Consider the following 21,840-nt stretch of genomic DNA (forward strand, 5'->3'; position numbering starts at 1 on the left):
GACCAGTTAGTTTAACTTCTGTTCCGGGTAAAATAATGGAGTCACTGGTTAAAGATGCATTGCAGGATCATCTAGACAAGACTGCAGCAATAATTCAAACACAGCATGGGTTTGTTAAGGGAAAGTCTTGTCTGACAAATTTGATTGGTTATTATGATGTGGTCACAAAGGAACTGGATGCGAAAAATAATTTTGATATCATATACTTGGATTTCAGGAAAGCTTTTGACACTGTTGCGCATGGAAGACTACTGTACAAATTGGAGCAGAATGGTATTAAGGGTAAGTTGCTACAATGGATAAAAGGATGGTTAAGTGGGAGAAGACAGAGGGTGGTAATCAATGGGTGCTGCTCTTCATGGACTAATGTTATTAGTGGAATCCCACAGGGTTCGGTGTTGGGTCCACTGTTGTTTTGTGTATTTATCAATGATATTGATGAAGGTATATCAGGCTTAATGTCGAAGTTTGCAGATGACACAAAGGTTGGCAGGGTTGTTAATGACAGTAATGGCAGTGTGCTACTGCAACAGGATCTAGATAATTTGGGCAGATGGGCTAAGAAGTGGCAACTGAAGTTCAACCTTGACAAATGCAAAGTACTGCATATGGGTAGAAGTAACCCCAGAGAAACGTACCAACTGTGTGGTACTACACTTAACGTGGTAGAAAATGAAAAAGACCTGGGAGTAATTGTGCAGTCAGATATGAAGTTTTCTGAGCAATGCAGACAGGCTGCTAGGGCAAGTCATGGGGTTTTGTCAATGATATATAGGAATTTTGCTAGCAGGGAAAAGGAGGTGATTGTCCCTCTGTATAAGGCAATGGTCAGGCCACGCCTTGAGTACTGCGTACAGGTCTGGAGGCCTCATTTTAGGAAGGATGTAGATTTGCTTGAGCGTGTACAGAGAAGAGCAACACGATTGGTGAGGGGAATGAAGGGATTCTCTTACCAAGAGAGGCTTAAGTTCTGCAAATTGCAGTGGCTGGAGACTAGGCACCTGCGCGGTGATCTGATTGAGGTCTATAAGGCCTTGAATGGGTTGAGCACGCTGAATTCTGATGGGATCCTTCCACTTGTTCAGATTACGAACCTACGGGGACATAAGTTCAAATTAAGAAAGGACAGATGTAGAATAGATGTGCGGAAATTTGCCTTTAGCCAGCGGGTGGTTAATTGCTGGAACAAACTTCCATCTGTCGTTGTGGAAGTTGATAGGTTAAATAAATTTAAGGAGGAACTGGACAGGCATTTGGAGGGAATGGCGTGATGATTTTTTTTTTTTTTTTTTTTGGCTGATGCTGCATAAGCTCCTACACTTGCTTTCTTGCATCATGTGCCACTACTACTACTACTACAAGCGTATAGCAAAAGAAAAAAGGAAAATCGTGTTGGTAACTGACAACTGTCCAGCACATCCTGCCAAATTTAAAAGTGCGAAGTTGTTTTTACCACCAAATGTAACGTCAAAACACCAGCCAATGGACCAAGGCATTATTAAAAATTTTAAATTTCATTATCGAAAGAGAATAATAATGAAGATTGTCAATGCGTCAATCAATATAATGAAGATTGTCAATGCATCAATCAATTGTCAATAGAAACTTGGAGGTTACAATTAACCTTAGAGATTGCATCTCTGAACTGGTAAAAGTTTGGATAAACGATGTCACCGAATACACTATTCAAAATTGTTTTTCGAAAGCAGGATTTGCATTGAATACAGAAGTCGAACAACAACTGGACGAACAAGATGAACTGGCCCTTTCACAACTGAAAAACTTTTGGACATTAGAATTGTCTGGAAACATCGAAAATGAAATAACACTGGATAGTTATGTTTATGTAGATTAAGATCTGACTACGGCAGAACATCCAAATGAAGATGAAATACTGCTGTACAGTGTTAGATGCGACGATGATCACGAAGAAATTAATGATGATGCTGAAGACGCATCAGAACAACCCACAGAAAAGCCAACTAGCGAAGAAATGATGAACGCTTTTAAAACGGTTCATATGGGTCTACAGTTTTGTGAAAATGTTCCTGATAATGTTTTTAATGCTCTGAACAAATGTGAGGTTTTCTTTGAGAATCAGACATTTTTTAATTGTACTGTGCAAACAAAAATTACAGATTTTTTTTAAAATTTGTAATATTTACCGGCGAAAATTGTGTAAACGTAATTTAAATAAGTGTTTTTGAAATAAAATACATTAAAAATAAATGTAGATTCGTTTTCATTTTCTAATTAGATAATTTCTAATAAAAAAGATATTCTCTGTATAACGAAATTTCTCTATAACGAATTTTTTTGCTGAATTTATCGAATTCGTTATTGGGAAGTTTGACTGTATTTCAATTTTAGTTCTATATTGATTACTACTGTTTTGTATTTTATGTAATTCCTAGCGTTCTCACATTTATTTAAGGTCTGCGTGCCCTGTGTATGAGAAACATGTATATAAATAAATAAATAAATACAAAGAAAAGGCTACAGACTGGTCATGTTCTGTATGATCCATTCTTGAAAAATATGAGGTAAAGGATATTTTTAATCTTGATGAGATAGGTTTATTTTACAATTTGCTTCCAAAAAATTTGCTGTTTGAGGAGAGCCTTGTCAGGGTGGATTAAGTAAAGAAAGACTCACTGTTCTGTTATTCTGCAATTCAGATGGCACTACAAAACTATGCCCACTTGTGATTGGTAAGTTTTCCAAGCCAAGATGTTTTAAAGAAGCTAACCAACTTCTCTGTGATTATGAGGCCAACAGAAGTGCTTGGCTTATGGTCAAAATTTTCATATTTATTAAAAGTGGTTCTTGGTTATTAAAAGTGGCAAGAAGAATGGATTCAGAAAAAAAAGGAACATTTGATGATTCTAGATTTTTGTACAGCACATTCTGCCGAGACGCTTAAGTTGATAAATATACGGCTGTTGTTTTTACCTCCCATTACCACCAGTTTTATGCAGCCACTGGATCAAGGTATATTATTTATAACTATAAGAGAGCACATAGAGCCTGACTGATAAAGTATGCAATCCTTAACATAGGAGGGAGGGAACAATTTGCTGCCAAACTGTAATGTCTTGGATGCTATCCATGATCTTGTTATTGCTTGGGACAGTATTGCCAAGTGTAATAATCAACTGTTTCAGAAAGAGTGGATTTGGAGAGAATTATCATCAAAAAACATGGTCCAGAAGACGAATGGAAAGTAGCATTGAGGAATGAGGGAATTTGAAGGAGCATATGGATTTTGTTGGTGAATTTGAAGATGCCTAAAATGCATTGAGCATAATAGAGAATATATTCGTCTGCAGTAACATTGATAAAGAAACAACTATTGCATTTGATGTCTGAGCTGCAGTTAAAAATGCATATAGGACAAAAACTGTGCTAAGAATATTGGATTCCTTCTTTAAATTAGATTAATTTATCAAAAGGTTAATGGTTTGTATGTCTCCTTTTATACTAAGATTAATTCTTTTTACTGTGATACTAAAATATTGTATATATCAAAATATATATTGTACAATATTTTCATTTCTGTTAATTGCTTTTCTCTAAGTTTATCTTACAAATAAAATAAAATCTTTAAAAAGTGTGTTATTCCTATTACTGTATTGTTAGACAAGGCTTTTGCCTTTATTTTATTTTAAATTAATTAATTAATTTATTTATTTTTGATATTATTATTAATTATTAGTATTTTTAATATGTACAAAAAAAAAAAACAGTAAATTTTGACACTTTTGGGGGATCTTGTTACTACAAACCTCATTAAAAAAAATGAAAATTTAGGTCCCTTGAACTTTGTATTAACGAGATTTGACTGTACTAATACTACTATAACTAATGGAGCTAGATGTAATCACAGCATCAATGAAAATGAAGGGAAATAATATCCTGAAGAAATTCTTAAATATAAAAGTAAATAAATCACCTGGAGCTCGTTGAATCTATTCACTCATTAAAATTAGCAGCAAAACAGGTAAGTAAACCTCCATAATTATTCGAGTATCCTTGGATTCGTGGAAGGTCCCTATGGAATGAAGCTGTGTGAGTGTCTCTTCAGTTCAGAAAGGGGAATCAAATGTTATCTATCATTACTCTTAAATATCCTGTCTGTATTCCTGTTCCTTCAGGGTACCGCAATTTCAATGTCATGGTGTGTATAAGTTCCTTGAATCAAATGAGATGCAGCAGAAGGTTCACTTCATAACATAAATAAAGAATCAAGACAGCTAAGAGTCAATCATAACAGAACTAGATGTAATCATAGCATTAAAGGAAATAACATCCTGAACAAACTGCTGAAGCTAAAAGTAAGTTACCAGGGGCTAATGGAATGTATCCGCTTATATTATAAGCAGCAACAACACAAGTACAGAAACCTCCAGCCATAATTATTAGAGCATCCTTGGATTCCAGGAAGGTCCTCTGGACTGAAGCTGTGTGAATGTCTCCTTAGTTCACAAAGGAGAATCAAAGATTGAAATTAGTAAGTAGAGTGCTATAAGTTTTACTTGTTTGAAGAAAAGTCATTGGGTTGCTGATTAATGAATGCAAGATTACTTACATAGAATGCAGTTATACACGATCACAGCATGGATCTTGTCTGACCAACCTGATTGGGTACTATGATGCTATAACAAACTGGATGTAAAATATATTTTAACATCATATACTTATATTTCAGAAAAGCTGTTGATAGTATTCCACACAAAAAACTGCTGTACAAATTGGAACAGAGCAGCATTATGGGCAAGTTACTAATATGGATAAAGATATGGTTGGTATGAATGGATATTAATCTTTTTGTAGTACTAAGTGGAAAATTCCAGAGTTTAACGTTGGTTTTCAGCATCTATTAATGACATTGATGAAGGCATATTAGGTGTTATAAGGGTTTTAGTAGTATTAGCAACTTGGGCAATATTATGCTGTACATATTATACCTGTAAATTACTTGTGTCCTGTGGTTGATTTACCTGTTTGCTGGACAAAAAACTTGAGTTTTGAAGACAAAAACTGTACTATCTGCCTGACACCAATTCAGCCATGCTGTGACAAAGCCCAATAAAAATTCTTTGCATCATTGGTGGGATTCAAAGTCAAGTCTGGGTATTGTAGCAAAGATTTCACCCGACACTACTGTGAAGTTGGTGCATTGTTCAGTAAAACAAAACAATCAATTGGGTTTGAAGAATCTGAAGTCAAAGTCATTGTAACATGCATATGAAGGCCATTACAATGAGGTGTTGGCTCTCAGTAGTTGCAGAATAGCAGTTTTCCTTTGTCCTTTTCATGTAATAAGTAGTGGAATTTGCTGTTTGCATCTAGGCATTGCAATGGCTTGATAGTGCAGCGAAACTTCAATACCATCAGGTCTGCCACCACCACATAGAGGCAAAAAAATTCAAGATCTGACAGCTCAGTGTGATTGTTACAAAAATGTCTGTTTTCTTCAGCAGGGTATGTCATCAAAAAATGGGCCTCCTTTCTCAAAGAGTATCTTGAGTGAGTTGGAGCAGAATTTGTAGTTTCACCTCTGAAATTTTGCTTTCTTTATTTTAACCTTTTTATATCAGCATTATCACCATGTCCATTACTTCTGTCATGCATATTCTGCATTCAGCTTCATCATCAAGGAAGGCATTTTACTTAAGGGAGAAAAAATATCTCATCTATTTTATCAATAATTATAGACAGCTTCTTCAGTTTGCTAAATTATTTAAGGCACAGAAACAGTACAACACACAATTCACATTGATGTTTTATTACATCTTCCTCACATCTCGACAATGTTAGATATAAAATGTACAATGTTGCTATTTATTACAATATTGTTAATTGCCAGGCTAAATTAACAAAATTACATATTAATTTTAATATCATATATTTAGTTCAGAAAAATAGCTTTAGATGAAAATGGGGGAAAACAGCATTTCCAAAACTACGTCCAAAACTGAGAAAACTCCAAGAAAATTAGGACATTTGGCCACCCTATTCTTGACCTTCCCTTGATTGAAAGAGGAGGCCATGTAAAGTCTGGTTGCACTGGCTCCTGTGGAGAAGATAGACAAACTTTTAACAAAATTAAAAAAAAAATAAAAATAATAATAAAATAATTCCAGTTAATAAAGAAATGAAATGAAGACAGTTAAAAGTAGCACATCAGCCACAACTTATTTACTGAGATGAGCGATAGTTCTTCTCTTCTGCCAACTTCAATTAAAATCTTCCAAAAACATAACTGATATGATTAAATAATGTAATAACCTTTAATTAAAAAGAATTAGCTGAAGATATTAATACATCATTGGAATAATGCTTCCTTTGCAATCCAAAAATTCATCAAGACATAACACTATGCATGCCACTGGCGATACTCATCTTCCCAAAAATTTGGTGAATTTTTCTTTACTTGTTGGTCCTTGTAATTGCTTAAAAAACTACAATCAACTTTTGCCAGCATTGTGTTGTATCAATTTTGAATTTTCCATACAACAATTCTGTCGCCATTGTTTAAGTACTGATATAGGAAATACTTGGAGGTTTCTACATAGCTTTGTAGCAGTGTAATCGGCATTAGAAGAGATTTATAAACTAAAATTTAGAGCACTACATACGTGTTTTAATAACCTAACTTTATCACATAGTCCATAACATACAACATTAAAATTTGTAGAGCTTTTAGTAATGGTGATTTGGTGTAGATATCACATATAGGTCGCTTGAGAGTTCCGGTTGGCAATAGATAGATAAATGTATTTTCTATTATAACTACTTAGAATTTACAAACGTAACAGAATAGTGTAATACATATAACGTAAATTGGATAGAAGGCAGAAATACATATACTGTAAACTCGACATTGCAATATATATATATATATATACACATATAATTATAATTATTGATAAAAAAGTAAAGAAAGTTAAAACGACAGTAACTGTAACTAATATGTAAATAATATTTATGAGTCAATGCAGTTGCAAGCAATCATGCAATGCACCCATAATGTCTATAATATTACGGATAATATAAAGAACCATTAGAATAAGCAAATAAATCCAACAATAATACCATCAGGGACCTAAGACAACGCAAAAAAAAAAAAAATAAAAAAATAATAATAATTATTATCGCTTTTTACCGACAATCTAGATGACGTCAACTGGGGCCAATTACTTAGCACATATTGATCATCGCAGAAACAGAGAACCTTGTCGTTTTTTGCCTTCATTCTGGGTGGTTGGCCCCAGTTGACGTCATCTAGATTGTCGGTAAAAAGCGATAATAATTATTATTATTATTATTTTTTTTTTTTTTTGCGTTGTCTTAGGTCCCTGATGGTATTATTGTTGGATTTATTTGCTTATTCTAATGGTTCTTTATATTATCCGTAATATTATATACACATATATATATATATACAGTGAAACTTCCCTTTAACAGACAGCCATGGGGAACGAGAATGTGTCCGTTAGAGAGAAGTGTCCGCTAAGGAGAAGTCTGAGGGAGAAAAAAAAAAGAAAGAAAGAAAGAAAAATCGTTAAACGTTTAATGTAAAATTAAATTAAAATATATACAGATTTTGAACAATATTTTTGTAAATAATATACAATTATATACACAAGAGATAAAGAAAAATCGTTAAACGTTTAATGTAAAATTAAATTAAATTATATACAGATTTTGCACAATATTTTTGTAAATAATATACATACAATTGTGCATGCATATTATGACTTTATCTTAAGAAAAATACATACAGTAATCACTTATTTTCTTCTGCATCTTCTTCCAGCTGATAATTTTGTTTTCAACATTTGTTTGGAGTGAAGAAACCATTGAAAGTCCTTCAGTATCTTCTTCAGCGGTGAAAAACATTTTTAAATGATTGATTTGTATGAGCGCTTCTTCTATTTTCGTCGGTGGTTCATCGTTAATATGTTCTTTGACAGAATGACCTCCTTCCATTTCTTCATCCTCATGAGGAACTTCTTTCAAAATATCGATGATAATGTCGTCGATATCTAAAGCACCATCTTCTGTAGTGAGGTTCGAGTCTATATCTTTGTAGCCAGGGTCACTTGTAGCGGAAGTATCGTATATTATCAATAGATGTTGAAGTTCTTGTTCTTCTTGGTGCTCCACAACTGTCTTTCCTCAATCTGAAGCTATGTCCCCTCAGGTTCTTAATCTGAGAAAGAGGAAGAATCCCATCAGCATTGAGCTTGCTCAACCCATTCAAGGCCTTATACATCTCAATCAGATCACCTCACATATGCGTAGTCTCCAGGAGTTGCTTAGGTCACACATTTCTATCTGCTTACAGGAAATGATCCTCCACAGTGTGCGCACTGCTCTCAACCAGTTACAGTAAAACATATACTCCTTGAATGTAAATTGTTCAGCAATGCAAGACAAACTTTTGTTTCATTTCAGATCTACAACAACCTCTCTCTCTCTGAATAGCAAAATAGGTAAAGAAGCATATCTCTCCAAATTCTTTTACTATTTAAAACAAATAAAAATGTATGACCATTTCTAAGTGCTGCTCAAGCAGTTTTTTATATAGAAAATAAATTTATTTGGGAGGCGCAATATGGCCTAAGTAGCCCTTGCACCACCACCACAACAACAACAATGCAGGAGTTGCAGTTTGTGCAGAATTTAAGCCTTTCTTAGTAAGTGGACCCCTTCGTTCCCCTCACCAATCTTGTTGCCCTTCTCTGAAATGGTCAAGCAACTCTACATCCTTCCTAAAATGAGGCCTCCAGACCTATACACAGTACTCACAAGGAGTAGCCTGACCATTACCTTGTACAACAAGTTAATCACCTAGTTGTCCCTGCTAGCAAAATTCCTATATATCATTGACAAGACTCCATGACCTGCTCTGGCCATCTAGCGTTGAGCAGTGTAGATAGCAGCCCATCTACACTGCTCAGCAAACTTCATATCTGACTGTACAATTACCCCCAGGTCTTTTTTCACTTTCACTCTCCACTTCTCTGAGTGTAGTAGAACACAAATGGTATGTTTCTCTTGGGTTATTGCTACACATATGCAGTATTTTGCAATTGTCAATGTTAAACTTCAGTTACCACTTCTCAGCCCATTTGCCCAACTTATCTAGATTCAGTTGCAGTACCATACTGTCTTTACTGTCGTTAACAACCCTGCCAACCTTTGTATCATCTGCAAACTTGGACGTTAAGCCTGATATACCTTCATGAATACACAAAACAACAATGGACCCAACACTGAACCCTGGGGGACTGCACTAATAACATTAGTCCACAAAAAGCAGTGTCCATTGATTACCAACCTCTATTGCCTCCCACTTAACCATCCCTTTATTGATTGTAGTAACTTGCCCTTAATGCCATACCACTCCAATTTGTACAGCAGTCTTCCATGTGCAACAGTATCAAAAGCTTTCCCAAAATCCAAGTACTGTATATGATATCGACATTGTTTTGCATCCAGATCCTTTGTGACCACATCATAGCATCAAATCAAATTGGTCAGACAACCTCCCTTTAACAAACCCATGCTGTTTCTTCACTATTACTGCAGTCTTGTCTAGATGATCCTGCAGTGCTTCTTTTAACCAGTGACTCCATTATGTTCCCCAGAGGTCTATAGTTAATTGTGTCACCTTTCAAACCCTCTTTGTGAATTGGGGATACATTTGCACACATCCAGTTCACAGGGACTGGAGGTGTGCTTACTTCCTTTCCTGCCTCCTTTAATATAACTGGGTATAACACATCCACTCCAGGTGTCTTCCTTGAGTTTAACTTCAACAATTTCTCTCTCAGTTATTACAAAATCACTTAGCTCCCAGTTAGAGTTCGGTAAACTTCTGGCATACCCCTCCTTGAATAACTCCTCATGTGTGATTTTAGATGCAAAATACTCATTCAGTTAATCAGCTACCTGAGCATGATCATCAATAGCAAATCATCTATTTAGCAAACATTCATTCAGTTAATCAGCTACCTGAGCATGATCATCAATAGCAAACCATCTAGTGGATTAATCTGATTTTACATAAGAGTTCACATAAGTAAAGAACTCAATTGACTTAATTGTCATATTCAATTATTTTCTATAAACAGCATATAGTCCTAGTCAAGCCCTTGGTTTCTTTTGAATTTAGATAGCGATTTTGAAAGTTAATACTTAGTGTACATAGATTTTACCATTCGTAACTTGCTGCCACTGTTATACAATACGGAATAGAACAAGGCATATCCCGAACTAGGTAGCGTACCGTTTAACATAAATCTAGATAGCAAAACATGTATTAGAAATCTGTTAGCTTAGTATAGTATTATCAATTAATCAGTAAAACTTATTAATCTTATTAAATTTCATTCTTAATTAAATTATACTTAAACACAATCATGACCCAGACAAGAGCAGCAAAGCAATGCTCGCAGATTAGCCAGAGTGCTGTGGCTAAGGTGAGAACTGAATGGGGAAATTCTCCAATGCAACAGAGTCTAAAAAAATGTGCGAAATGTGAAATGTTTGCAGACCTGTCTAGAACAGGACATGATCTAGCCAAGGAGGATGTCTTTGTGTGTGCTAGGTGCAGACTGTGAGGAAATTAGGTGCCAACTCAGTGTTCTGATGTTATATTCCTCTAGGGTATCTAGGGTAGATGCCCTAGAGGAATATGAGGGGCCCAGAAAGAGCTCACCCCTGTGCATCAGGCAACACAGCGGCAATCTCCAAGGCAGAATGCACTGGTCCCACAGGAACTAGTTATTGTTAAGGAGACAGGGAACATATTATGCAAAAAGGATAGATGGAACAGGACCAGGGTATGTCTGTCAGTGGCAAAAATTGATAACGTTGCAGAGCATATATCATCTTTTAAGGGCACAAAAGGTGATATTGTTGTACTTGTTGGCACTAATAACCTTAGAAATAAGAGATCTGCAGATTTAATTAACAAGTACAGGTCAATGTTGAAAAAAGAGTCGTGAGCTAGGGTTGAATTTGAAAGTGTCTGCAATTCTGCCTAGACATGATAGGAGGAAGTACATTGAAACTTCTCCTAACGGACACCTCTCGTTAACGGACATCTCTCTACAACGGACATTTTCAAATTCCCCAACTCACCTCTATTGGTTTTAACGTGTTTGCTGCTTCTGTCTAGCGGACATTCTCTGTAATGGACGCGGACAGGCAATCTGCACTGTTTCGTTTAGATTAGCACTTAATTTGATCTCCCCATAACAGCTTGCGGCCCTTTTTCTAGGAACTTTTCTTCCACGTATTGCCTCAATCGTGTGTTTATTTTCTATTTCCGATTCTCTGAATTTTATCAAGGTTTATGTCGCGGTTCTAAAGCCTTTTTCAAGAATTTTAATGCACGTGTAAAACTTCTGATGAATTCGGTGTGTGCAGGGGGGGGGAAATATGGTCGGCCTTTCGTTTTTTGAGTTTCAGTTTTCAGTTTTGTTCAGTGTCGTGTGAAGTGCACAATGTCTTCTCGTAAAAATTTAACTTTAAAAGATAAAGTCGAACTCATTAATGCGTATGGTCGGCAAAAATATAGTGTTCACAATCTCGCTGCAAAATTCAAAATCAGGAAGACACAGGTAAGCGAAATCCTAAAGAAAAAAATGAACTGCTCAAACAATTTTGGCAACACGGAAATGATCAGGTTCAAAAATCATTCCCGAAAACTGTTGGACTTCAAATTGACAATGTTACGTAGGAGTGGTTTTGTCGCGAACTTGCTAAAAAAATTCCCATTAATGGGCCTTAGGAAAAATTATTAGGAAAAAGGCTTTGGAGGTTGCGAAATCTATGGGAGTAAATGAGTTCAAAGCTTCTGTGGGATGGCTAGACAAGTTCAAAACTCGGCATAAAATTTCTTGGAAAACCGTAAGTGGTGAAGGTGGATCTGTTGATACTGGGGTTGTAACAGAGTGGACCGTCAAATTGGAAGATTTATGTCGTGATTTTGAAGCTAAGGATATTTACAACTGTGACGAAACAGGGTTGTTTTTTAAAGCTCCTCCTGAAAAAACAATGAGTCTAAAAAACGAAAAGTGCCAGGCGGAAAAATTTCTAAGGAAAGCTTGACTGTACTATTGTGTACAAATATGCTGGGAGACTTTGAACAACCTCTTGTTACAGGAAACCCACAAAATCCTCGTTGTTTCACGGGCATAAAGTTGAATCTTTTGAATGTTGACTGGAAGTCTAATAAAAAAGCGTGGATGACACGAGATATCATGAGCAAATGGATAAGTCACTTTAACCAAAACATGATTCGTCAAAACAGAAAAATTATTCTTTTCATGGATAATGCTGCATCTCACCCACACATTGAATTGTCCAATATTCAAATCTTTTTTCTGCCACCAAACACATCTGCAGAGTGTCAGCCCTTGGACCAAGGGATAATAAAAAATTTTAAACTTCACTACAGAAAATGTGTTTTAAGACATCTCATTGCAAACACGAATGATGTAACATGTGCAAGTGACCTTGCAAAGTAAATCAGCATCCTAGATGCAATTCAATGGATTTCCTCTTCAGTAAACGCAATTAGAAAACAAACTGTCGTGAACTGTTTTGTAAAGTCTGGCTTCTCAAACGCAAAAATTGAAGTTGTGAACAGCAATGTGGAGCACCAAGAAGAACAAGAAAAACTCAACATCTATTGATAATGTACGATACTTCAGCTACAAGTGACCCTGGCTACAAAGATATAGACTTGAACCTCACTACAGAAGACGGTGCTCTAGATATCGACGACATTATCATTGATATTTTCCAAGAAGTTCCTCATGAGGATGAAGAAATGGCAGGAGGTCATTCTGTCAAAGAACATATTAACGACGAACCACCGATGAAAATAGAAGAAGCGCTCATACAAATCAATCGTTTAAAAATGTTTTTTGCCGCTGAAGAAGATACTGAAGGACTTTCAATGGTTTCTTCACTCCAAACAAATGTCGGAAACAAAATTATCAGCCGGAAGAAGGTGCAGAAGAAAATACATGATTACTGTATGTATTTTTCTTAAGATAAAGTCATAATATGCATAGCACAATTGTATGTATATTATTTATTATATTATTGTGCAAAATCTGTATATAATTTAATTTAATTTTACATTAAATGTTTAACGATTTTTCTTTATCTCTTGTGTATGTAATTGTATATTATTTACAAAAATATTGTTCAAAATCTGTATATATTTTAATTTAATTTTACATTAAACGTTTAACGATTTTTCTTTCTTTCTTTCTTTTTTTTTCTCCCTCAGACTTCTTGTTAGCGGACACTTCTCTCTAATGGACACATTTTCATTCCCCATGGCTGTCTGTTAAAGGGAAGTTTCACTGAATATGATGAGAGCCTTGTCAATCAATTCAGCCCTGGAGAGATTGTGCAGGGCTCGGGGTAGAATTTTTTCAATGTGATCTGCACTTTTTAACAGGAGAGATGCTTCTACAGGGATGGGATACATTTAAATGGAAAGGGTGCAAGAATATTTGCTGATGCTATCAAGGTCCAGCATGTGACTTTCCCCAATTTCTAAGGGACAAGTCACATGCTGGAACATGAGCATGCCAGGGTGGAAGGGGTTGCTTTGGTGTTTGGGCAACCTTGTCTACCTTGATCTTAAGTTCTTTGAGTAGCTCTTGGAGACGAATACCAAAAGGACGATTGACAGTCTTACGGGTGTTGTACAAATTTTCCCATCGTGGCTCAAAAACGAATGGCCATGTAGGATGGTCTGTCAGGGATTTCAGTTTTAAAGCATACTTTAGAGACAACTGCTTACGTTGAAGCAATAACGGTGGTTTGTTTGCTTCGACGTATAAGCTCTGGACAGGAGATGTTCGATATGCTCCAATAGCGATACGGAGAGCCTGATGATGGACAGGATCCAGCCATCGAAGTACACTGTCTCTGGAGGGTCATTTCTGACTGGACATCTAGTGACCATAATGTTATCTCCTTTTACTTAAAAAATGTTACAATTTCAGCTAGTCAATATTGAGTGCCAGGGTTGGTTTGGTTCTCACTGAAAACAACTGATTGGTCTGCATTCATTGCACCAATTCTTATAGACGTCTCTGTGATAAGGCAACATCAGTTAACAGAGCATTCGGCTGACTCTCTTGCTGTATTTATACAGGATTCAATTATAAGAGCAGCGTGCAAGGCTTGTAAGAAGAAAGTTGCTAGATCGAAATCCTGTCCTTGGTGGACTTCAGAGTTAACAGTATTAAGGCGAGCAGTAAACAGGGCTAGAAGACAATATCAACACCACAGATATTGCCCCCCCCTCTGAGGTTGCAAGGCTGCACGAGGACTATTTGTCCTTAAAAAACAATTATAGTAGGAAGATAGCTGATCAAAAATGGGCGACATGGCCACTTTTTGTGAAAGAATTGGGAAATTCTAACCCGTGGTAATTCCTGTAGACATTTGTGAATCTGCTCTTGGGTAAGACCATGAGATCGCAACATTTTAGCAAAGGAATCTAACTAGCACTGTGAAAATTGCTGAAATACCTTTCCACATATAAAATTTCACCAAACTAAAATAAAATGGCACAGTGCAGCATTATATAGTAGTGACTCCTACACACTCAGACCTGAAGTAGCATGCACAGATGTGCAGACATATACACTTGAGCATGTACAGTGGTGCCTCGCAATTCGACTATAATCCGTCGCCGAATTAGAGTCAAATTGCGAATTTGTTGAATTGCGGGTCAATATTTTCCATATAAGTTTATGGAAAATTGATTAATTCGTTGTCGGAGAGAAATACACAGTATTATTGACTTTACTATATTCTACCATATAACAAAATTACGAAATTACAAAATACATAATGAGTACATACATTTCATTGAGCCTTAGATGTTGGAAGGATGTTTTATTTATCTTGTTCTACCCTTTCTCTTCTCCTCTTGGCTTGAATGGGGATGAGGAATTGATCAAGGGTGGACTCTCGCTTCCTCTTTTTCAAGATAGCCTTGAAGTGATGTATAGTAGTGTTGTTAAACAAGTCTGTCATTCTAGTTACAACAGCAGTGTTAGGGTGCTATTTTAAACAAGCAGATTGCACCTTCTCCCAATGGAATAAAATTTCTTTAATGGCAGCTGTTGGCATCGGCCCTTTTTCCCTGTCTTCTTCTTCAAGTGAAATTTCCTTTTCTCTCTCTTTTGCTTCCTGTTCGCTGAGTGTTTTGAGTTCTTCCACAGTTGGTTCGTCATCGTGATCCTCCACAAGCTCTTCCACCTCAGCCTCATCAACTTCTCCTATGTCGAGGTCCTCCGCCATTGAAATGATTTCTCGCATGGCCGCAATTGCTTCTGATTCTTCAGCGGTTTGGACTGCATTGTTGTCATCCCGAAAAAAGGAAGGAACGAGTTTCTTCCATGATGCACGAAGGGTCCTCTGTGTCACTCCCTCCCAGGCAGTTTTAATAAAGGAAATGGCGTGAAGAATATTGAACTCAGTCTTCCAGAACTCCTTCAGTGTCTTATCAGAAGAATGAGTCACGTCAAAAAGCTGTGAAAACAAAGCCTTGGTGTAAAGTTTTTTAAAACAGGCAATTACTTCTTGATCCATGGGTTGAATCAGTGATGTGGTGTTTGGAGGCAAAAACTGGACTTTGATGAAATCAAAGTCAATTTCAAGAATGTTTGCCAAGTCTTGGGGGTGGGCACTAGCATTGTCAAGAATCAGCAGTGCTTTCAAAGGTAAATTGTTGTCAATGAGGAATTTTTTTACACTCGGGGCAAACTCCTCAAAAATCCAATCTTTGAAGACTTTCTGGAAACTTTTTGAAGACTCCACATCACTGGCAGTTTGGACTTGATGATTTTCTTCCCAAAGCAGCGATGATTTTTAGAGTGGTAAACGAGAAGTGGCTTTACTTTAAAGTCTCCGCTTGTATTTGCTGCCAATAACAAGGTAAGCCTATTTTTCATAGGCTTATGTCCTGGGAGCGTCACTTCTTCTTGCATGATGTATGTTCGATTTGGTAAGCACTTCCAAAATAACTCAGTTTCATCCCCGTTAAAAATTTGCTGTGGCAAGTAGCCTTCCTTCATGATTAAATCTTCAAATTTTTTCACAAACTCTTCTGCAGCTTTTTTATCTGCACTAGCTGCTCGCCCATGTCTGAGAACACTATGGATACCTGTTCTACCTTTGAATCTGTGAAACCACCCACGACTTGCCTTGAATTCATCAGTTTGATCTGAGATACGTCCTGGAATTTTCTTCTGCAATTCTTCAAAAATTAACCTAGCCTTCTCACAGATCATTGCCTGAGTTACTGGATCTCCTTTCATCTGTCTTTCTCTAATCCAGGTAAGAAGCAGCTTTACCATTTCTTCAATGATTAAAGATCTGTTTCAGTCAGAAATTTTCATTGCTTCAGCGAACACCCTAGCACCTATAATCTTGTCTCTTTGTTGCCAAAAAGTTGCTGCAGTTGACCTAGGGATGCCATACTCTTGAGCTATATCTGTAATTGTTCTACCTTTCTGCACTTTTTCTATAATTTCTTTCTTCTTTTCTATGCTCAACCAAGTGTGTTTCTTTCCTGAATTATTCCGTTGTTCACTTCTCTTTAGACCCATTATCAAATTTCACTCAAAAAATATATAACTGCCAAAGCACAAAATTTTTTACTTTATGAGAAATGCGGAATTATAAATTAGCACAAACAACTAGAGCAAACGTGAACTCAGACTACGATTATTAACGAGTTAATGTCTCATAACTGAGGAAGAACTGACGGCATATCTGTAGCTATCTTTGAGGGCGGCTAACGTAGCTGAACGATTGAGAGATCTATTTCCGCTTTATCTGTCATTGGTTAAATGTTACTCTCGCTCTTTAATACCATTGGTTAAAATGTATGAAGCAGCCGTCACTATTTAGTGCTATTTAGTAATGTTAAACGCAGTTACGTAGTCCAGCAAAGAATTCTATCGTGCAATATCATGTAGTGTTTTCGCTGGCCCGCGAAATCCGACTGTCGAATAGCGGTACAGTGAATTGCGAGACTGTCGAATTGCCAGGCACCACCTGTACTTGCACAAACCATAGGGTGAATCAAATCACAAATGTTGGTCACGAGGTAAATAAATGCAAAAACTTGATTAATTATATAAAAATTTGTTAATTTTATTGAAATTTTACAAAATAAAATTTAAAAGAAAAATGTTTGCAAAATTATTTGCAGTTGTGCATGCTGTAAGTAATGTAAAGTTAGAAAATGGTATAGACACACTTCTGTGGTTTAAAGGGCTGCAAAACTGCAACAATTTTAAAGTAGCCAAATGGTCACATTTACTATCACAGCAGTACTGCTGTGATAGTAAATTTGATGTGTTATACTAACAAGTCTATGTAAATTTGATGTGTTATACTAACAAGTCTAGTAAATTTGATGTGTTAAACTAACAAGTCCTTGAGAAACCTAATCATTAAATTCAATTATACATAGTTTCAATTTTTTTCTTAACCAGAGATTTTTCGAACATCAGGTCTAATGTATGCATACAGCATTCAGTTATTTTTTAAACAAAACAGATTACGCGATTTCTAAATTTGCATAACAAAGCAGAATTGTATCTAATAATAAATGTCTATACTCTTACTCAAAAAAGTTGAAAACAGAATATTTTGTTTTTTATTAAAAATTTTGTTTCTGATGTTTTTAACATTCAGACTGATCTATAGGGATATAGACTATCCTACTAAAAAGTCATGGGATATGGGGTGGCCCACTTTTGGCCAACATGCTTGGAATGACTGCTCCCATGTAATATATATGATTTATATTAATTTCTGGTACAAAGTTGGTGGTACCGTGATCCACTCCTCTTTTTAGCATTGAGTTTTGCTAATGTGGAAGGCTATATTGGTGTTGTCCTAATTCTGAATTCCAATTCATCTCAAAGGTATTCAATTGAAGTCAGGGCTCTGTGTTGTTCACAGCAATGTTCCAGTGTTATACTCTTCAAAACACATAATTATAATCCTTGCTTTGTGACAAAGAGCACTGTTGCACTGGAAGGTTTAAGGATCACTTACATAAAATTGTCACAATGCAGGGGCATACATAATTGCCGAATGGCCAAGCATGAGAATGCAGTAATATGTGCCCATTTGAGTGAATCACGATTCAAGCCCATATGACTGCTAAATATGGTTACTGATTGTATTCATTATCAAAATAATTAACTGTAAACTCCTCTGATCTAGTGGTCATGTTAGAATATAAACAAGAATACACACTAATGTAATAAGTTTTTTTCTGGGATCCATTGTGCTGAAATAGATCCAATAGACAGAAAAAAATTGCTTTTGTTATTAAAAGTTTGTGGGCTGCAGCTCTCATGAGAAAGTTCATGGCATGCAGTTCTTTACATGTTATGTAAACACTTACAGACTTGCCTTTGGCTGCTTACATCTCCAGACCCCAGTTCTCTATGGTTGGAATGACAAGATGAGATAACAGCTGTTTCATGATATGTTTATTCCTCTCAATCAGTACCTTATACCCCAATTGTTGCTTGGGTTCAATGTCCCCTTAATTTTTTCAGCACACTGCCAAATGTCAACCAGGCATTGTTTAATTCTTGAACAATAGCATGCCAAATTTTCCCCTCTGAGACTGTGCTCTCTTTGGAATACACAGTTGAAATGAATTCTGGGTTACCCACTGATTATTTTTATAAGCCAAAATATTTCTGAATTTCATAATCACAATTCCCTGCAACTAAGGGGGGATGATTTTTAGTTGGATAGTGTACTTTACATGTCAAGTGAAAAGAGGGGGGAGGAACAGTTACACATAGAAAGCTCATTAATTCAGAATAAAGGGGAAAGGGTTGGCTAAATTATAGAATATAATTATATGTAAATATTTTCAAAATTGAAGTTCATAAAAGTAAGCAAAATTTATTCATAATTGTAGTTCATAAAAGCAAGCAAATTTATTCATAATCAAGCAAGCATATGTTACTTCAGATGGTATCACGACAAAAGTTTTATGGAAGTGCATATATTAAAAACAAAATGGAACACAGAAAGTTTAAATAAAAGAGAACATAAATAATTAATTTTTTTTTAAACACCAAACTTCAATCTATGTTTGACGTAATGCAGCAGATTGCTGCCTTATCGTTCTCATTTTCTAAATTCACTGGATGTGGGCATCTTCAACTCTTTTTTTTTCTTTTTTTCCAGGTATTCTGTCTTTGTAAAATTGAGTCATATGTAAGATGACTTACATTGGTCATATGTAAGATGCAATTTTCTCAACATGTATTCTAAATCATAAGCTTCATGTGCAGTGATAACCTGATCACTGGCAAAATTTAGACTCCAAATATATCTGTCATTAATTGGTACTCCCATTCCATAACAGCTTCTTTTCCATTCTTGTAAAGCACATTCCAAGAAAACATTAAACAATAAAGGTGATAGGCTGCATCCTTGTCTCAGTCCCTTTTTTGGATAGATTGGGTTAGATCAGGGGTTCCCAAACTTTTAGAGAAGCAGGCCACATATGAATTTTTGGAATATTCCTAATTACTGAAAATTCCTAAAAACTACATTCGACTACTGAAAACTACATTCGATTAAAGTTATGCAGAGATACAAATTTTATACCTACCTATATTTAAAGATTCAAAAATAAATCGATGGATATGTAATATAAAATATACCAGTTTTACTTATTATTACTTATTTATTGTACTAATCACAAAAATACAACAAAATTACAATTATTGCAATGTATGTGGTTGTAGAGTGCAACTGAGTTTGGTAATATTGAGTTTTAAAGTTAGGCATTAAAAGTACAAGTCATGTAAATGCGGGTCAGTTAGACGTGATCGTATTTTTGATTTTATATATTTCATTTTTGAAATATATAAAAGCAGAAGTACACGTTTGCTCACATACATGTACTTCTGAATATCGATGTAACCTTTCTTTCAAAATCTATAATTTTTTGGATAAACTGACTCAGAATAAAATTGAATTAGATTTCATTTTTAAATATTGTCTTCAGTGCATCATTGCTGGGCACATCATAGAGATTTTAAAAACCCCTTTATACACCTTTAAAACCAGAAAATCTATCTGCAAAATTTTCCTGCAACAAACTAATGTTTTGAACAAAATTTTCAGTAGAAAAATTACCAGGCTTATTTTTAGATAAATTATCACAACATGGAAATATGAAAAATTATTCCGAAGTAGTTGACTTTTAAATAACTCCAGTTTTGTTTCAAATGCTTTGACATTATAATACAATTCATTGACAAGTTTGTCTCGTCCTTGTAGTTTCATATTAAGAAAATTCAGATGTTCACATATATCTGTTAAAAAGGCAAGGTTCCACAACCATTTGAGATCTGACAGTTCTGGAACAGATTTAAATTTTAGATTTTAGTGTGGAACAACAAATCACCGTATTCGGCCTCAATTGTTTCAAGAAAATTTTTGAATTGCTGATGATTCAGATCAGTCTTGCGAATAAAATTTACTGCTGATATTACAGTTGACATGACTGAATCTACACCCAAAAATTTTCCGCAAAAAGGCTGCTGGTGAATTATACAATGAAATTGCATTGGTTTTTTAATATTTTTACTCTAAATATATTTATCAACCTGACCCACCAATTTTAGTACCAACCATATTTTTAGCGCCATCCATTGTAACCGCTGGTCGCAAATCCCAATTCAATTTGAGGCCCTCAACTGCTTCTGACACTCAGAAATATATTCACTTGTATCTTTCAAGATTTTCAATGCAACTAGCTCTTCAGTTACTTCAAAACTTTGATTTACACCTCAAATATAAATTAATAATTGAACTGTATGGCTTGCATCTTCACTCTCATCAATTGCTATTGAAAAATGTGTGAATTCAAGAACTTTGTCTACGAGTTGATTTTGAACATCAGCTCCTAAACTTTCAATTCTTCTTGTTACAGTTGATGAAGATAAACTTACAGATGCAAAATTCTTTACTCTCTCAGGACATACTTCTTCTGCAATTTCCAAACAAATTCACCATCCGTGAAGGGCTTTCCTGCTTCAGCAATGATTTGGGAGACTTGAAAACTAGCTCTAACTGCAGATAAATTTTGATGAGTAAAGGTTCTAATCTTCTGTTGTTGACTTTGAAATGTTTGGGTTTGTTCTGCCGCAAAGCTCCTTAAAATTTGTCGTAATTTGAGGCATGTTTTGTGGTGTAGTGGAGTTTCACATTATATTCCTTGAACACTGACAAGGCTTCATTGTAAATAAGACAAGTGCAAGTATCATTCAGTGCAAAAAGTAATTAATTGGCCACCGTTCATTAAAACCACGACACTCAGCATCAACTTTTATTTTTATCGATGTCAACTTCAACATGATGTGTCTCAAATTTTATGAAAGATTTTAACATAAATTTATTTACAATTTTAAATAAATTTTAAGATTTATTACAAAAAATTATTTTTTTTAGCAAAGTTGATTTTTAGTGAATCATTTCTGCAGCTTTTTGTATGACGGAATGCGATTTTAATTACTACCAAAATGTAACATCAGATAAAAAGTAGTCAGGTAAGTACCTACTTACCTGATCGTCTGTACAGTTACTGGAATTTTATTGTGATTTAATATAAACATTAATTTTTACGATCTAACAGAAATATCCGTGGGCCGTTTCCAGCCCACGGGCCATAGTTTGGGGACCCCTGGGTTAGATAAAGCATTCCCAACTTTAATATATGTCACATGG

The 21,840-nt window shown here is 35.5% G+C and overlaps 1 protein-coding gene across 5 annotated transcripts in view; it reads right to left on the reverse strand.

Annotated features, from left to right (window-relative positions):
• Window positions 1-5,848: 5,848 nt before the first annotated feature.
• Alg12 (Alg12 alpha-1,6-mannosyltransferase) overlaps window positions 5,849-21,840 on the reverse strand; it is a 295,448-nt gene continuing 279,456 nt past the window's right edge. For all 5 annotated transcript variants that reach the window (XM_090371645.1, XM_090371647.1, XM_090371643.1 and 2 more), the window contains one exon: window positions 5,849-6,076. The gene's annotated coding sequence lies outside the window, so the exon portion shown is untranslated. The remainder of the gene's footprint in view (window positions 6,077-21,840) is intronic.

This window comes from Mastigoproctus giganteus, chromosome 4 (assembly GCF_048544385.1).
Source record: "Mastigoproctus giganteus isolate SK-2022 chromosome 4, ASM4854438v1, whole genome shotgun sequence".
Taxonomy (NCBI): Eukaryota; Metazoa; Arthropoda; class Arachnida; order Uropygi; family Thelyphonidae; genus Mastigoproctus; species Mastigoproctus giganteus.